At 44.4% G+C, this 16,565-nt stretch overlaps 1 protein-coding gene across 7 annotated transcripts in view; it reads left to right on the top strand.

Moving 5' to 3' along the window:
• The first annotated feature begins 287 nt into the window (after positions 1-287).
• The window catches only part of BMAL1 (basic helix-loop-helix ARNT like 1), a 50,773-nt gene continuing 34,495 nt past the window's right edge, over positions 288-16,565 (top strand). For 4 of the 7 annotated variants that reach the window (XM_063158127.1, XM_063158134.1, XM_063158135.1 and 1 more), the window contains exon 1: positions 338-379. The gene's annotated coding sequence lies outside the window, so the exon portion shown is untranslated. Of the gene's footprint in view, positions 384-434; positions 496-16,565 lie in introns of those variants that run through there. The other 3 variants (XM_063158130.1, XM_063158132.1, XM_063158129.1) reach the window with 3 other exon arrangements.

Raw genomic sequence — 16,565 nt, forward strand, 5'->3', positions numbered from 1 at the left:
GCAAGCAGCGCGGGCCAGGCCGAGCCCTCCCCGCCGCCCCGGGCATACTCGCCCCGAACCCTCGCCGACCCGGCCGCCACCGCCACATCCGGGTCCCGGCGGCGCCTCCCCGCCGCCCCTCAGCCCCGCCCCCGGCCGGGGGGCGGGACCAGGGCCCAGAGCCGCGCTCCCCATTGGCCGGGGCCGCGGGGCCGCCCGGGGATTTGCCGGCGCTCGGGGGGGCGGGCGTTGCCCGCTCGGCGGCCGCCCATTGGGCGAGGCGGGCGCCGAGCCGCTCTGCCGTTGGCGGGCGGGCGCGTCCGGTGCGGGGCCGGGGGAGGGTGCCATTGGCTGGAAAGTAGGTTAGTGGTGCGCCGTCGGGTGGCAAGCCAGGCGGAAAGTAGGTCAGGGACGGGGGCTGCCTGCGCCGGGCGTGCGGCGCTGCCGGGGGGCCGCGACCCCCGCCCGCCCTCCCTTCGGCCGGGCGCGGCGCGGCGAGGGGCGCGCGGAGCCGCGGTGAGCGCCAGGGGCGGCGGGCGGGGGGCGCCGGGGGCCGCGGGGGGGGGGGCGGGGGCCGCGCGGCCCCGGCGGAGCCGCCGCCCCCGGGGGCCGCGGGAGTCCCGGGAGGGGCCGGGGGCGGCGCGGGGGGACCCGGCCCGGGGGATGGCGGCGCTGGGACCCCCCGGCGGCCGTGCCGGGCTGTGTCTCCGGGGGCCGGGACCGCGGCGGGGGCCCCGTTACGGAGCGGCCCCGGGGCGGCTGGCCCGGCGGGGTGGCGGCACCGGGGGGACGGGGCTGGCGGGCGGGCCCGGGCCCGCACCCGCGGAGGGCAGAGCCGGGCCGGGGTCCCGCTCGGGCAGGGGCGGTCGGGGCGCTGGGGGGGCGTGCCGGGCTGTGCCCCCTCCCCGGTGCGAGGCTCGGGCCGCCTCACGGAGGGCACGGAGCCCCTTCCCGGGCCTGCCCAGCGGGGCCGCGGGGTCTCCGCCGCCGCTCCGGGATGGGGAGGCCCCGTGTGGAAGGCGGGCGGATGGCGGTGCTCGGGAATTCCCCGTTGCTGCGGCGCCCTGGCCCGTCCCGGCTGCGGGCAGGTGCCGGCCCGGGGCCGCACGGAGCATCCCGGGGCTGTTGCCGGCGATCCCGGGCACACCTGTGCGCCCTGCCTGCCGCAAGGGAAGGAAGGGTGTCCTCCGGCAGGGAACGGAACACCGGGGCGGCTTCCCGAGAGCAGCGTTTTGCGCTTGGGGAGGCAAGGGAATCACTTTGCGTTTGGAATTGCTGAGGTCTCTTACTCCAGTGCCTCGGTGATAACAGTTTTGGGAAGGTTTTTGTGCTTGAAAAACAAGGGTGAAGGAACAAGTGGGTGTGTTTTCTTGCCTTGGAAGCAAGTATACCTACTGGAATTTTAAAGCATTTCCTTAGTGCGTGAGGTAGAAAGTGTCAGCTGCAGAGTGTGATCTAATCTCACAAAATTCAGTCTTTCAGTAGATTTTTTTTTTTTTTTAATTCTGGAACTTCAACATTCAAAATACTATGTTTCTTTTTTAACATACTCATATTAAAAGTACCTATCCTGCCTGTTTATATCTTCTTTTATCAAAAGGGCTTTTTAAATGTGAGTGACTGATAATACACAGGCTGCAGCTAAGTCTGTAAGGGAGAAAAGAAAGAGTGTTAGTTCCAATTAAGTATTAATTCCAGCTAACTGTCTGCTTAAACGTTCTTGCAGAGGGCTGAGGTTAAACTCTGCCCTCTCCATAATGTATGTTTTGTATCCTGCAGGAATATGCAAATGTAAATAGCTCTTTGAAGCATCAGGAACTCCAGACCTCTCTCTGGTTACTCTAAACCACAGCTGCTTATTAAGGAGAAAGGCTTTACTGCTCCTGACTTCTGTGGCTTTGTGCTTCTCATGACCATTCCTGGGCTTGTAGAAATTGAGTGTGTAAAATAATCTACAGCCACAGCATTCCATTGGGGTTTTATGCTGTTTTATCCCATATCCTCTTCCACACCGTGCATTTCCACTGTCTCTTTGGATGCCAGCTGTGGAGGATCAAGCTCTGTAAAAGGAGTTCCTTGGGAGAGCAGACAAGTGAGAACACGAGGAAAGCTGCTTGGTTTGGTGTCAGGAAGCTCAGGTGGCGGGAGCTGGGGTTCCACCAAGCCAGAGCTGGAATTGGGGGCTGCTGCCACGTCCCTGTCACCACGTGCTCCTCTTGGGGAGCCTTGCTAGGGATGTGTTAGGAAGGTGATGTTTGTAGGGGGGCTTTAAAGGAGATTTGTTTTTCTCCTGCTCTCAAGGGTTCTTTTGGGCAAGCAGGAGTGAGAGCAGAGAGCATTCATTGCGTTTGTTTGGTGGAGCTTAGAGTTGCACAGAGTCCTTTGAGGCTGTGCAGGACTGAGGGCAAAGCTGAGACTGTGAGAGCTGCAGGTGAGGAAGGCAGGTTTTCCAAGGGAATTGATAATAATTGGTAATTGAAATCCCAGGAGACCTGCAGGTTGTTTAGTTTGCATGAGTACAGAAGCGCTGTTCCCATGCTCAAATGTAACATTTGAAGCTGTTTTCAGCACGGGGCCTTTGCCTGTGTTGTTATATTTTGACAGAAGCTACAGGAAAACCTGAAGGAATACATCATTGTTAAGTGAAACAAAGTAAATTTGGTGCATCCTGTAGTGACTTTCAGTTCTGTAACCTGCATGCTTTTCATTCTTAACCTTTACCCTCAGTTTTCTATTTCTAAAAAAGGGAAGAAAAGTAGCAAAAGGCAGCTGCTTGTATCCCCAAGTGTCAGGAAGTTCTCTGAAGTTGGTTGTCTTCAGTAAAAGCTGTATAAAGGCATATCATGTGCAAATGACTGCAAAGAGAAGCCCAAAATAACTACATATTTTTAATCTTGTGTGGCTTTTTGGTTCTCTCTAAGTTTACAGAATGCAATATTTAAGCTTTCTCTATTTACTTTGATACAGTAAACATGTTTTGAAACTTTAATTTTTGGCTGTCATCATATTTTGAGAGCTTCAGCCTGAAATAATTGATTTTGATAAATGCAGTCCCTGACTGGATGATGCTGACTGGAACTCAGTTACCAACTTTTGAAATTTGGTTATTGAACATTTCTGCTTCTGAACTCACAGAAATTACAATCTGGTGCTCAGGTGTTACATGGTTGAAAGTCAAGACATTGAAGCAGAAAAATTCTGCACTAAAAAAATCAGAAGGCTTTTCTCTCTAAGAGTTGGTGTATTGGGTTATTTAGAAAGCCTGTTTAAGTTTTGAGGGTTTTTTTGTGTGAGGAAGAAATCTCAGTTGTGATTATGAAATTAGTTTTATTTGTATTTAATGGCTCTGAACCTTGTCAGATAAGCTGTGATGTCTGTTACATGGAATGGGCTGGGTATCAAGGTAACTCACTGCCATTAACTGCATATGGCACCTGCCTTTTTAACCTAATTTGTTGGAAATGTGCAGTAAGGCTACTTATCCAAGGCCCAGACTTCATCTCCTTGGAAACCTGATCTTTCACCAGATGTTGAGAAATGGAATTTCTTTTTTAATCCATTCTGCAGAAGAATACAGATCAAAACAGCATCTCCAGGCTTTGTTAGTCTGGAATATTAATTACCTAAAAAAATAGTCTGACATTTCAGTCTCTGCCCCAAAGAAGATTGATAGTTTCTGTTGTGTTTGGTATTATTTCAAATTTATTTTAGCTGATGCTCAAGTTCCTGGTTTATGGTTTAATTTGATTCAAGAGCTGCCTGATAGTGGGTTCTTCATGAGAAAAGTACAGGATTGTTTGAGGTGCCATGCCTGCAAGGTTTGTCTTTCTTCACTCTCTGTTCAGGTCACTTGCAAAAAGATATTTCTTAGGCAGCACATGGAGAATTTGTAACCTTTTCAGTCTGCTGCTATTTGAGAAGCTGTTATTCAATGTGTGCTGTGTCAGATGCACTTGTGGGTCAGCTGCTGATGCCAGAGCAGCTTGCTGGAGCTGTGCTGGAGTTTCCTAGGCTGGCCTGTGCAGGAATGGTGCCAGGAGGCTCTCAGAGAGCAGGAGATCTCCTTGGCAGCATTGGGAGGGGAGAGCTCTCCAGCCACTCTCCTGGGGCCCAGGGTGCTGACCTTCCCTGCTGGCTTTCAGGGGACCCAATCATGAGTCCAGGCAGCTGGGGCTGATGGTTGGAGTGTTTGGGGTGCTTTGGGTGGGATTTCCTTGTGTTTGGGGTGGCTTTGGGTGGGATTTCCTTGCAGATGTTGGTGGGCTCTGTTTTCCAGAGGTACAGGGCAGGTCAGTGCAGCAGGCACATTGCTGAACCCTGAGCAGTGTGGCTGGCATGAAAATCCTCCCATGGGCAGTTGTGTAGCACTGGGAAGGGTGTTGGTGATTCCTAGGCAGCATCTTTTGGCACCATGTCTCTGAAATCACTTTCCTAGGGAGGTGCTTTATAGCAATTCTGAGGTGCTCCTTCAGTTGCAGCCTTTTGCCTTAATTCCTTTCTGTGTCAGCTGAAAAATAAGTGAATGGAATCCATGTGTTTAAAAGATTGGATGTATTCCTGATACAGGGCTACTCAGAAAACTCTAAAATGTTTATTATCCATTTGGGATTGATGCAGGATTTCAAGGGTGAATGAAATAACCAGAGAGCTCAGAAATCACTATTATTTTTGATCTTAAGTTCTTTTTATCTTGGAAACTTCCTTAAAGTGCCTTTACCTTTTATAATTTGCCTGACCAAAATGGACAAAATCAAGAAGACTGGTAGAAATTTTTCAATAATACTGTACTGCAGAATATTTATCAGGTGAAGTGAGAAGGAAAAGTTACTTCCTAGAAAAAACAGGAAAAAATAAAGCTAAGAAACTTTTATTTTAACTTTTTTCCTTTGTTTTTTTCCTTTATAAGAATGTTTTTTCTGTCTTCAGAGCTGTTATTTTATAGTTTCCTTGAACTGGTTTTGTTGGGTTTTCTTTTCCTTAACTTGTTGTGAATGGATTTCTTTGTCATCTGTGCATTTTTTCTTGGAGCATTACACAGTTTAGGAGTTCAGTTCCAATTAAAAGCAAAATGATCTATTAAAATATCAAAACTTTCATCCTTTATGTTGTGCAGATGCATTGTAGTCTTTGAGAGTGGCAGCAAGTTGGCTTTGGTTTGAGTGCTACTGATATTTTTATCTTTCATTCAAGGACTTCTGATAATTGTATTTTAAATCTCGTTGAGTTTTGGGCTTTCTGCTGCACTTTGGCTTATTAGTTTTTATATATAACCTTGGAAAATAATATTTATTTTGCCCACAGACTTGAATGACCTGGTCATTTTTCAGGGATAGAATCTGTGGTCTAGAATAGATTGCAAAAAAAAAAAAAAAAAAAAATAATCAGATGTTTGTTTTGGAGGTTTATATTTTTTTAACCTGGTCTTGAGCAGGTTGCAGTTTCCAGTTTGAAGTTCTAGAATTATTGACTAAGAGACAGGAGGCCCATTTATTCCTGTTTCCTTTCCCAATGTGTTGTTGCCAAGGCATTTCATATAATCTTGGCATTTGCAAATTGGTTTTTTTATTGATGAAATTAATTCAATGAGTTAATGGAAAAATGTCAGTGTCAACACTGTGCCCTCAACATACTTAAGAATATTTTGGTGTTATAGTCAGGCCATGGCCCAAATTCATAAATCCAGAAATTTACATATGTTTGTGATCTTAGAAGGCTCTGATACCTGGAATAGCTTTTTTTCCTTATCAATCTGATAAAGTCCCAGAATATTAGGCAAATTTGCTGGCCTAGAGTAACATTTTACTGTGTTTCTAATCTGTACCAAATTTACTATGGCTTGGAAGTTGCTGTTACAAATAGTGTTGTTTTCTTCCTGTTTTTATAGAGTTTCTTCTTTATTTTTTTTTCTTATTTTAAAATATATTTTAACTGCAATGACCAAACCAGCCTCTGAATATTGTAGTTTATTTTAGAAAGCTGTCAAGTCAGGTTCAGTGACTTCTTAGAGGGGCTTGTCACATAAAACATTAGAATTGCTGGAAATGTGCTGTAATTATAGAACAATCTGTTCAAAATGTTGTCAAATGCTTTCTATGCAGTTTGGGTCCAAATTCTAGAAGTACTAGAAGTGATTTGTGCTTTAGAAATACAAGGCCAGCAATTGGATATTCCTGTTTTAAGTAGAAAGATAAAGAGTTCATGCTAGTTTGGGTTCGTGTTGGGATTTTCTGTTTCACTTCTGGTAGAAATTTTAGGAGTTTTATGTAAATACATTTTTCTCCCTCTGAGACATGTGTAACTTGGTCAGCTTGTCTGGCCAGGAGACAGTCTGAAGAGAGATGGGTATTTCCCTATTAGAGCATTTTAAAATCTAGTTCAGTCTGTTTAAGCTATCCCAGCTGGCAATAATGAGATCTCAATTACTCTACTTGGCTTTATTTGTTGAATGAGGTAATTCCTGTCCTCATTTATCTGACTTGACCATGAGACTCTTCCATAGCAAATGCCTACTTTATTTTCCTGGCTGGAGTGGCTTTTTATTTGTCTTACTCAAATGCTTTTGTCATTATCAAGAATAAGATGATGAGGGGAAAAAGCCCGGCAGAGGAGAAGATTACTGCAGTCAACTATTGGAGAAACTGTTTCTACATTCCCATTCCTGGTGGGGATTATCAGCTCACCATTTTAGAGCAAATTTTAACAATTGGATGCAGCTGATGCCATTGTGCAGCTTTTCTGACTGTCCTTTCTGGGTGTGCTTCTCCCAAGAATTGTGCTCTGACTGATGGATTTTTGCAGGTTTTCAAAGAACATATGGGAAACAGGGCAGAATCATCAGGGCTCTGCTCTGGTACCTTGACAGGACAAAATGCTGGGTTTGGTATAGGGTTTGGACAGCAGTTTTGGTGCTCGTTGGGACTGGGTTGCCATGGTCAGTGCTCCAAGCTGACAATTTCCATCTGTGTATCCTCTGTGGTGACATTTATGTTGGGGCAAAGATCCAGGCCTGGGCAATCTGCTGGGTCTCAAAGCTGAGTATTTGCCCACAAGAGTCATTTGGGATTGCTGATGCCATACAACTTGTGGCTTCATAAACATTTCTGCTTTTGTGGGTTAGGAAACAGCTCACAAAGTGAGGATTCCTGAGGGAGAGGTGGGAGAGGCAGGAAGTGTGAAGAGTGCTGTTTTAAATGTGTTACACTGCAACCTTCATGTGTATTTTTGGATTAAGCTCTGTTGGGTCATTTCTTTCATAAATCTACATAAAAACTTGATGAAAAAAAATCTGGCTTTGGCACTAAAACCCAGAAGGCAGAAAAATAAGCAACTTCTTGCTTTCATCTCTGGAGCTATACAGTGGAGCTGTTCAGTACTTATTGTGCCATTTTAAACAAATTCTCTTTTATAACAAGGAAGAGTAACTCAGGCAGACCTCTGACTCTTTTCCCTTTCCCCTTGCTGGCCCATGCACCTCTGGGTTTCCAGATGGACAAATATAGAAGTGTTTCAGATACACAAATCTCTCAGGAGCTCATTCACCACCATCACCTGACTTTGCCAGAGCTGAACACTTACGTGTCCAAGTTGTTGTCAAACTGATAATTTATGTAAAATTGGCAGAGGCCCAGCAATGTCTCCAGTTAAACTTGCCAGGAAGTCTGGAGGAAGTGAAATATAGGAAAGAGACTGAGGGGAAGATTATTTTTTTCCAAGACAATACATGGTTTGAACTCCATTAATTGTGCACACCTCTGCTGCCTTTGAGGAGGGGACATGTTTGTGTTAAAAAAAAATAAAAATAATTGCTGTTTAAGAATGATTCTCAAACTTGGCATAGTTTGAGAATCATTCACCTTGCTGCCAGTTGGTTTAAATGTTCTTTTTTCAAGAAGCAAAGCTTTCTAAAACCTACCCAGACTTCCATTCAGAGAAATATTGGCACCATAGTTTGTTCTTGATGTTCTTATCAAATAGCTGTTCAGGAGAATTCTTCTTGTGTTCAGTGGCATGAAACACTCTCTAAGACTGTAATGTGCCCTTATGAAAGAGATTTACTAAAAATTTTGAACTTTATTCAGAATATAAATGGAATGTAAGACAAAGTTTAACTCAACAGATAACAGGATAATTCATGCCTTCTACTTGAAGTGATTCTAGTTATTTTTTCCCTAGAGCATACGAACATTATTAAAACCAAATAGTTGCACACCTTGGGAAGAAGCAGAACAAAAAAAATGTCTTCCATGTAGCAAAAAAGTGAGCAAGAAGTGCCCTATTGGTATCTCACTAGAGACGCAGGTAGTGTTGTAGCATATTGATGATCATTATTCCATATTTTAAGATTCTTAAAGTTCCTTTAAGTGCTTCAGTTAGTGTTGCAGAGGTCTCGCTGCTTTTTAGACCAAATGAACGTGCCTTTTAGAGCAGGATTTGCTCAGGCAAGTGCTTAAGCCTCCATGGATTCATTCATGGTGTGCTGTAACACTTGTGTAATCTACTTTCTTTGGCACACATTTTGGGTGCATACTTCTTATTTGTTAAAACAAATATTTGGTCCCTCGTCCAACTCGCCCTCTACTTTTAGGGTATTTCTGTGGCTTGCTATTTTCCTGTAGCCCCAAAGCCACTGGAATGATGGTGTCCCTTGACGAACCTGGAAAAGTACAGCTTTCTGTTATTTGTCAATGGAACCTATTTTTCTATGTTTCTGTTGAATTTTGTTTGGTGACTTTGGAAAGCCTGGTAAGTGGTGTCTCAGCTGGCCTCTGACTTTATTTACAGACGCAGGCACTCAGGAATTCACCCTTGGAATTGCCTGTGTGTGGCTCTGTCCTTTTGTCTCAGTTCTGGGAGCTCTGTTTGCTCTTTCGTGCGTGTGTGTTGCGTGGCCGTGACGATGTTTTGGAGTGATGCTGTGTTGGCAACCAGGTCACACAATAACACTGGGGCAGCTTCTCAGGTTTGCCTGGAGGAGTGGCTGCCAAGTGGATTTCAAAGACTTGCAGGAAGCAGAAAAAGAAACTTCCCTGCCCTTTCGACACCTGGAAGACTCTTGGTGCACTAGCTTAAAGGAGAAACATTAGGGATGAGTACAGCTAACTTTGACTGGCCTTTCTAGCAAACCTCATTGCGTGTGGCAGTGGAGGGTTAGATTTTCACCTCCAAATACAGCCCAGCATAGCCCTGTAACTCCTCCCTGTGACGGAATTTGGCTGAGTCTTTGTTTGGCAGCAGCCCGTGAGTTTCTCATCAATCATCCCTCACGGTGCAGTTCTGTATTTTCCACACATCCTTCCAGAAGTGGACTCATCCCAATCATTTCCACATGTGAGCTTTTCCTCGTTTTCCACCCTTCAAAGGGCTGCTCACATTGTTCCTGGTGGCTCCTTGTGTTGTGCTCTGCTTTTATCTTCACAGTGTTCACATTCCCACTGCTCAGGCTGTAGGCATCAATCATCTCAGTGCAGTTGGATTTGACTGTTCCATGTGCCATCCCAACCCAGAGCAATGTTTCTTAATCCTAACTGGAGTCACATTCATCCAGGTTCTTCCTTGACTTGTTGTTGGTGGGAGATGGATTTCACCTGGGTGCTGATTAAACAGCCCTCTACAAAAGGAGCAAATTTATCCAAAGCAGCAGCTCACAAACAAAATAAATACATTTCAGAGTGTTTCTTGAATGCCTCTATTACCCTGGAGGCTTTGTAGGGCTACTTGAGCTGGGATCTGCCTTTGAGGGTTGACCTGTGTGCTCCCACAAGGGAAGTTAAATGATGCTCACTGGTGAGCTCATCATCTCTCCCCTCCACTGCACAGTGCTGGTATCTGTTTGACTTCTGAATCACCAAATGTCATTACTCAGACTTGTAGCTTTTTAAAAAATTACTTCTTTACAAGATTAGGTTTGATCTATTTTGTATCTCTGAGCAGTTCAGTGTGGGGTTAGGTAAGCACCAGTGCTGTATGGGAGTACCCAGCTGAGTGCTGAAGCCAGGAGATTAAAAGCTCTAGCAGTTAGAAAGGATTAAAAGGTTAGATTTTCAACTTCTCAACTAATGAAATAGTGTGAATTCTGTCTTCTGAATCTCCCAAAGAGGAGTGTGTGCTGCACTGTAAAAACCCACCTAGCCCTGTATTAAATAAACTATTATCAGACTGATTCATGGTTACTGTGTGTGAGCTGAGTAAGGATTAGTCAGGAGCGTTGATTCTGGCAATTTCCACTTGGCTTGCTTGAGAAATACATGTGCCCTTTCTAACTACAGCTGGGCCCTGTTCTGTATGTCACACTTGCAAGAGGAAGTGACCGAGGGTGGAAGGACTTTATTGACTGGCAGTTCCCAGGGCAACACTAGAGAGGTGCACAAAAGAATCCGTGCCTTGGTAAACAAGGATATCAAGCTGGACTCAAAGGGAGGCTGATCTATGTAGGATGTTAATTATGTCATGGCTTTAATACTTTCTCAGACTTGATAAAGTGTGAATGGAAAACTGAAAGGAGTTCAAGGAATGAACTGTTTTGCAAACATAAATTTAGTGTCAGATCAAAGGAGCACAACTAAACTCATTTAAAGGAGGAAAAAGCAATTCAGTGCATTAATCCTTCAGTCAATGAGCTGATAATGTTATCTGGTAGGAGAAAATGAGATGAGGTTTAATAGCAGATAGGTGACTTAGTGACATTCAGGCTAGAACAGTTGGAAGTTAGGAGCAAGGAGAACTAAGCTTTCGAACAGAAAAGGTAGGAGGCAGGTAAGGGATTCTTACAACACATCAATTCTTCCAGGATATCTTTGTAAAGTAAACTTTGACCTGAATTACAGCATATCAGTGTGTCCTATAAAAGAGTAGATGAGGGTGCCTCCTGTTGCAGCAGAGGAGAGCAGAACACAGGACCGTACAAGGGAACAGATATGAATGAGTCTGGTATCAGTGTTGAGATAAAGCTTGCCTGCTTATCTGTGCTCTGTGTTTGAGTAGAAGGAAGTGCAAGGACATACAGCTTTTAGCAGGCTGAGCAGGACCTGGAGCAGAGAGAAGGGGACTGCAGAGACTCTTGCAGCAAAACAAGTCAAAAGGTTAAAAATACTGCAGGGGGGCTCTCATGTTGTTATTCTCTAAAGCATGCATGAAATGTAACACCCATGAGTTTTGTTCAGCAAAGCAAGCACCACTTTTGGTCTGTAATCTTAAATGGATCAAAATATAACAGTTTTTTTATTTTGGAGTAAGAATATCAATACCAGTGACAGAATGTTAATACCAGTGATTTGCTAGAAGGTGAAATTTGGAGCATTGATACTGGAGGGAGACAGAAGTGGGACAGAAACCTGAGGAGCTCATACTCATATTTATGAAAACAGAGATGGAGTGATTTAACATGAAGGTAATGAAAGTGCCTTTGCATTTGTCAGTTTAATTGCTCAGAGTAAATATTTTGTGTTTAGTCAGTGACTCCAGAATTTAGAGAATATAAATTTAAGCTTGTACCTTTAGGGATAACAAATAAATTCAATGTATGTGGAAGAGGAGACAGAACCTTTGCAGAGAGCTGAAGGGGCTTGAACAGATAAAAAAGCATTTCAGTTGAGCACCAGATGAGTGACTGAAGAAAACATACATACAAAAAGTGTATGTATTGCTCTATTAAAGTCAAGGCACAATAGTGCATGAGATTGAAGTGACCATTTCAGAAAAGTAGGACTTTAAAAAAAAAGCCAGAACTCTTTGTATCTATTGTTTAGTCCATGATCCTTTGAAATATGTGATTCTTTTCTGTTCCAAGCATTTTTGTCTGGTTGGGTTTTTCCCTGTGTGCAATCAAAGGTCAAAGGTTTGCTTGATGATCTTGGAGGTCTTTTCCAACCTTAATGATTCTATGATCATTAACAGTTTGCCTGCTTTAGTGGCTCTTTGGCCTCTTTTAAAAAGAGAATTAAGAGTTTTACTCAATGATAGGAAAGCTGTGGCACTGTAGGAGAGGTTTGAGGTGAGTGGGGCAGTGTGTAGGCACTGAAGTGAGGCAAGGTGGGGCTCAGGCCTGCCTTTCTGGTGTTTGTTTTGGGTGCTTTGTGCCTGCTGACTTTTATGTGGTTCCTTGCTCTGTGCTGCCGCAGAGGACTTCAGCTGTGAAAACTGGATTTGAAATTCCATTTAGGAGAGCAGACACCGAGCATATAAACCTGGCTTCCTGTATTAGACTGGGGTTTTTCCTGATAAGCTAAGCTTTTACAAACTGCTTTGCTAAACTTGTGATGTCTGTTGATTCAGTTCAAATGTTCCACCTGGTGCTGAGTGGTGGTAGGGTGATAATTGCAGGTGAGTTAACTTAAAACACAGCTGACCTGGAAGGCTTTTTGAGGATGCTGTATATTTCACACTTCCCCTGTCAGCATGCCATGTATATCGTACTTGTAAATAGAAGTTTCTCTGAAAACTTAGAGATGGAGATAATGTTCTTTTACTGATAGCAGATGAAGGCAAGAGAGACCCCTGTGTGTCATGAAGACCCAGTTGCTCTAGAGTTGTGTCTCCAGCAGGGCTGTGAGTGCTCCTGGTGAAGGAGGGGGATTAGGGCTGCAGTTATTTCCAGCTCAGGGACTTGACAGTAACCTTTACTTCTGCTGGTAACGCTCAGCAGAATCCCTGTCCGTGAGCTGCTCCTACCTCTCTGTGCAGACCACACAAACCACAGGAGCTCCTAGGCCTCCCCTTGCCTGGCAGAGAGTTTCCAGAGCCTTTCCACCTCATGTGAAGGGCGGTGTTGTTATGAGCCTATCAGCCAGGCTCTGTTTGGTGTCCCCATGGCATTTGAGGAGTTTGTAGATCTTGGTCCTGCCACTTTTCTAAGCAGAAGAGGACCAGTTTATTTCATTGTTCCTTAAGCAGAACTCGTTGCCTCTATTGTTCTGCTGAGTGAAAGTAGAAAGTTTTCCATTTTCTAATAAATTGAATTGCTGGGGATTTGTTGGATGATATCCAAGCCATCCTGTGTTCAGGAGCTGTAAATAATTACAAGCATTTGTAAGTGGTAACTAAGGGACTGCATTATTAATATTTGGCACCAGTCTGCTACTTGCAGAAATAAAATCATCTAAACCTACTGAAGCTTTTTTGAGGAGGAATGTGAACTGTCTAGTGATCCTTCCTAGGTCCATCAGACTGTGTGGGTCATGGAATGTTCTCTTTTGGAATTAAAACAATGAGGTGGAGAAACTTCTGGTTGCAACTGTTCATCAGATGTCCCTTTGCTCTATGTTGCATCCCTTCTTGATTAGGTGGGGAAGGAGGTTGTTGTGTGGATGGATCTTTGAGTCTAGGATGAGAAATCATTTTTAAAAAAATCAAGCATGCAGCCTTCAGTTGTATGAAGAGTCCATTTTTTGGGGTTGGGTGGCTGTGATTTGTTGTGTTGGGTTTTTTCTGAGCAGGTTTTCTTCCTCAGTTGCTCATATTTGGTCTTGGCAGGATTTTATCATCTCTTGGGTTTCTTTATATGTGTGTGTCTATTGCACACTATTCTTCCCAACTTGCATTTCTGTTATTTTTAATGTTTGCAATGGTTGAGATGTCTGCATAGCGATAGGGATCCCATGAAGTGAACTGCTGGTGTTTCCTGATCATTCCTTTGCCTTTCTAAAGGCTGTCATGATCTGGGAACTTGAGTCTTTGTTCCAAATACAGCAGCAATTTTAAAACTTCTTCAATTTCAGTTGTAATGTAAAAGTATGTATTCAAACTTGACTGTTGATTTAAATTAGAAATCATGGATTTAAAAGCCTGTCTGGAAAATGCAAAGTCTGAGGCTTGTATCCAGCTGGATCTGTGGCTGCTGAATGTCACAGGTTTGGAAATGTGGTGGTTCTCAACATCAGTGTGAATGTGCAGAGGCACAAAAAAGGAAGATGATGTATCAGCCATTTCTCTACAGGGCTGTGCTATTGCTGTAGGCCTTTCTCAGGAAAATAAAGCTCATACTCCCACTGCAGCAGTGACTGCAGAGTGCATGGAAATACTTCTCTACTGTGTCTGTATATTAATAACTTGCCATTCACAAAAGAGCAGAGAAAATGTCACAGTGCAGATGTGGATCAGTGGAAAGGTTTCAGCACACCTTGTCTTGCTCAAACCAAGGAGGGATTTGTGTGTTGAAAACAAATCCTGTGGGAGTGCTGAAAATATCTTGAAAGTGCAGGAAGGCTGTAACAGGGATATTTTAACTGCTTACTGTAGTTGGATGGGACATTTCTTCCCTCCCCCTTCTCTGGCACGTCTCCTCCCCTTGCTCTGAGCTGCTTCTGGGTACATCTGCCCTTTCAGCAAGGCACTGGAGATTTCTGAGCCCCCAGAGCACTGTGCTTTCTCTCAAGTTATTGTTCAGCCTGATGAATTCAACACACTGGACATGCAGGCTCTGAGGGTTTCATTAAAGTCTCTGCTGGAGTACTGGAAGGGAAATCTGGGGGAAGAGTGACAAGAGACTAAAAAAGGGATTAAAGCCATGCCTTTGGCACTAAGGTGTTCTGTCAGCTGTTCTGTGAAACTTGCTGTCAGGTTTACAGCAGTATTTGTGCTTATCCTGAGCTAGACAAATACAGCTTTTTCCAAGCAATATTCTGATGGCTTTTCCCTAAACTGTCACTTGATTTGCTCCATCAGGTCTTACTTTGGGTGCTGTAATTACAAACCCTCAAAACCAAAGCCACTCAAAATGCTGGCTTTAGTGAGGTTCAGGCTGTAGGGTGTTTGGGGCTCACCTTAAACACGTGTCCATTGCACAGACATTCCATTTGATCCAAGGGAGAGAGAAGGAAGCATGAAAAGCAGCTAGGGCTGCAGTAGAAGCCAAGAGCATTCATTTCAGTGTTCAGTACATGGTGCAATGAGACATCTATCTTCACCTTTAATGTCCTGCACTGTGGTTTCCCTATCCTGCCATCCCTTCCCCTGTTCCGCTGCAGTCCTGAGCACAGCTCTGGCTGGACAGGGAGGTGTCAGCTGCAGCAATTCTGCTCCTGATGTGCTGTGTCAATATTAGTGCTGGCCTGGGGGGCCTTGGGAGCTTGCCCTACTTCTCAGTGTTCTCTGTGGCTGTGCTTCCAGCTGCTTTGTGTGGCTCTCTGCGAAGGGCGCAGTGTGGGATAGTGCCCACTGGGATCTGTCATGGCTTGGGAAGGAAAGGCTGCCTTTCTCAGCCTTAGCAGCAAATCCTACCTTCACAAACCTGGATTTCAGGTATGGCTGGTGGTGTTACCTCTGCAGTGTCAGATTGTGTTCTTTTCTGACCCAGAGGTGGGAAAACTGAGAGGTGTCTTGAAAACTTATATTCCATTTTCAGTCTCATGTGTATTGTCTCACCCTTCCTATATTATAATTCACACCACCACAATGAGAAGCCAACTATTTCCTAATTACAATACATTATAGGTGTTTCTTGGCCTATCAGCTTTTTTGCCACATCAGCTTTTTGCCAGTTTACTTACAAATCTATTTCCCTTGAAAATGACATGTGTATCTTTTTTTTTAATGTGTGTTTCATTACATGTTTTCAATAGAACAGTTTAGGAAGTGCTAAGTTGTTGCAGTGTCAGGGTTTCACTGTTTGATTTGGATTTAACTGGCAGATAGTGTGACTTCAGGAAAGGAAGCTGCTGAGCTTATTCGTGTCAGTGTTTGTTGTTGCTCCACCAACAGAGGGACTCCAATTGCAGGTGCATGTGTGGGGAAAAGTTTTCTTAAAACTGGAAACTTGTCAATAATTTTAGGGTTGCAAATTTCTGTTTCCACACAAACTTTATTGCATACAGTAGTTATGCCATCCTTGTACATTCTCTGGATTTTTTTTTTTTTTTTTACCAGATTCTGACTTGTACGCTTAAGGAAAAGGTGTGATGCCCTCTTATCCAAAAAGCACTGGTAGTGCAGGAAAACAAAAATTGAGTCTCTAAGGTAGTCTGAAGGAAGAAATGTAGGCATTCACATGGATGTGATTTGACAGCTGATTTCGTGTGAAGCAAAAAAGAGCTTGTAAGAAACCAGTGGGGAAAAAATGAACCTGTGGAGGATATGTGAGCTAGAGGAAATGGTGGAGAGGCAGCCAGGGTGAGGAAACCCCAGCTTGGTTCCAGGCAGGGTGAGAGTTTCTTCCTTTTCCCAGGGCTTGCTTTAGGATGGAAGGGGAAGTGACAGCCTGTTGGCTTTGCTTTGTCAGGCTGGCAGAGTGCTGAGAGCAGGGGTGGCTTCTTCCAGCCAGAGAGGAAATCCAGCAGGACCAGAGGGAATATGCAAAAACTGGAAATGAAAGTATCAGCTATAAATAGAACCACCTGTCTTTGCTCCTTCTGGTGATATTTCTGCCCTCTTGTTCCAATGCTTTGTTCCCTGAAGATATAAAGTATTTAGCTGCAGTTTGGCAGTAGATCTCTGAATGAAAGGTCTGGCACGTGCCAAATGTGTTTGGGTTTGTTGTAGTACTAATATGAATGGAAAACAGCTCTGTGCAATATCTTAAAAAGTTTTTGGACCACGTGGTTCAACTCAAAAGAAAACTAGGATTTTCACCTTAATAGATGCACTTCAGAGGCTGA

Source organism: Melospiza melodia, chromosome 6 (genome assembly GCF_035770615.1).
Source record: "Melospiza melodia melodia isolate bMelMel2 chromosome 6, bMelMel2.pri, whole genome shotgun sequence".
NCBI classification, from domain to species: Eukaryota; Metazoa; Chordata; class Aves; order Passeriformes; family Passerellidae; genus Melospiza; species Melospiza melodia.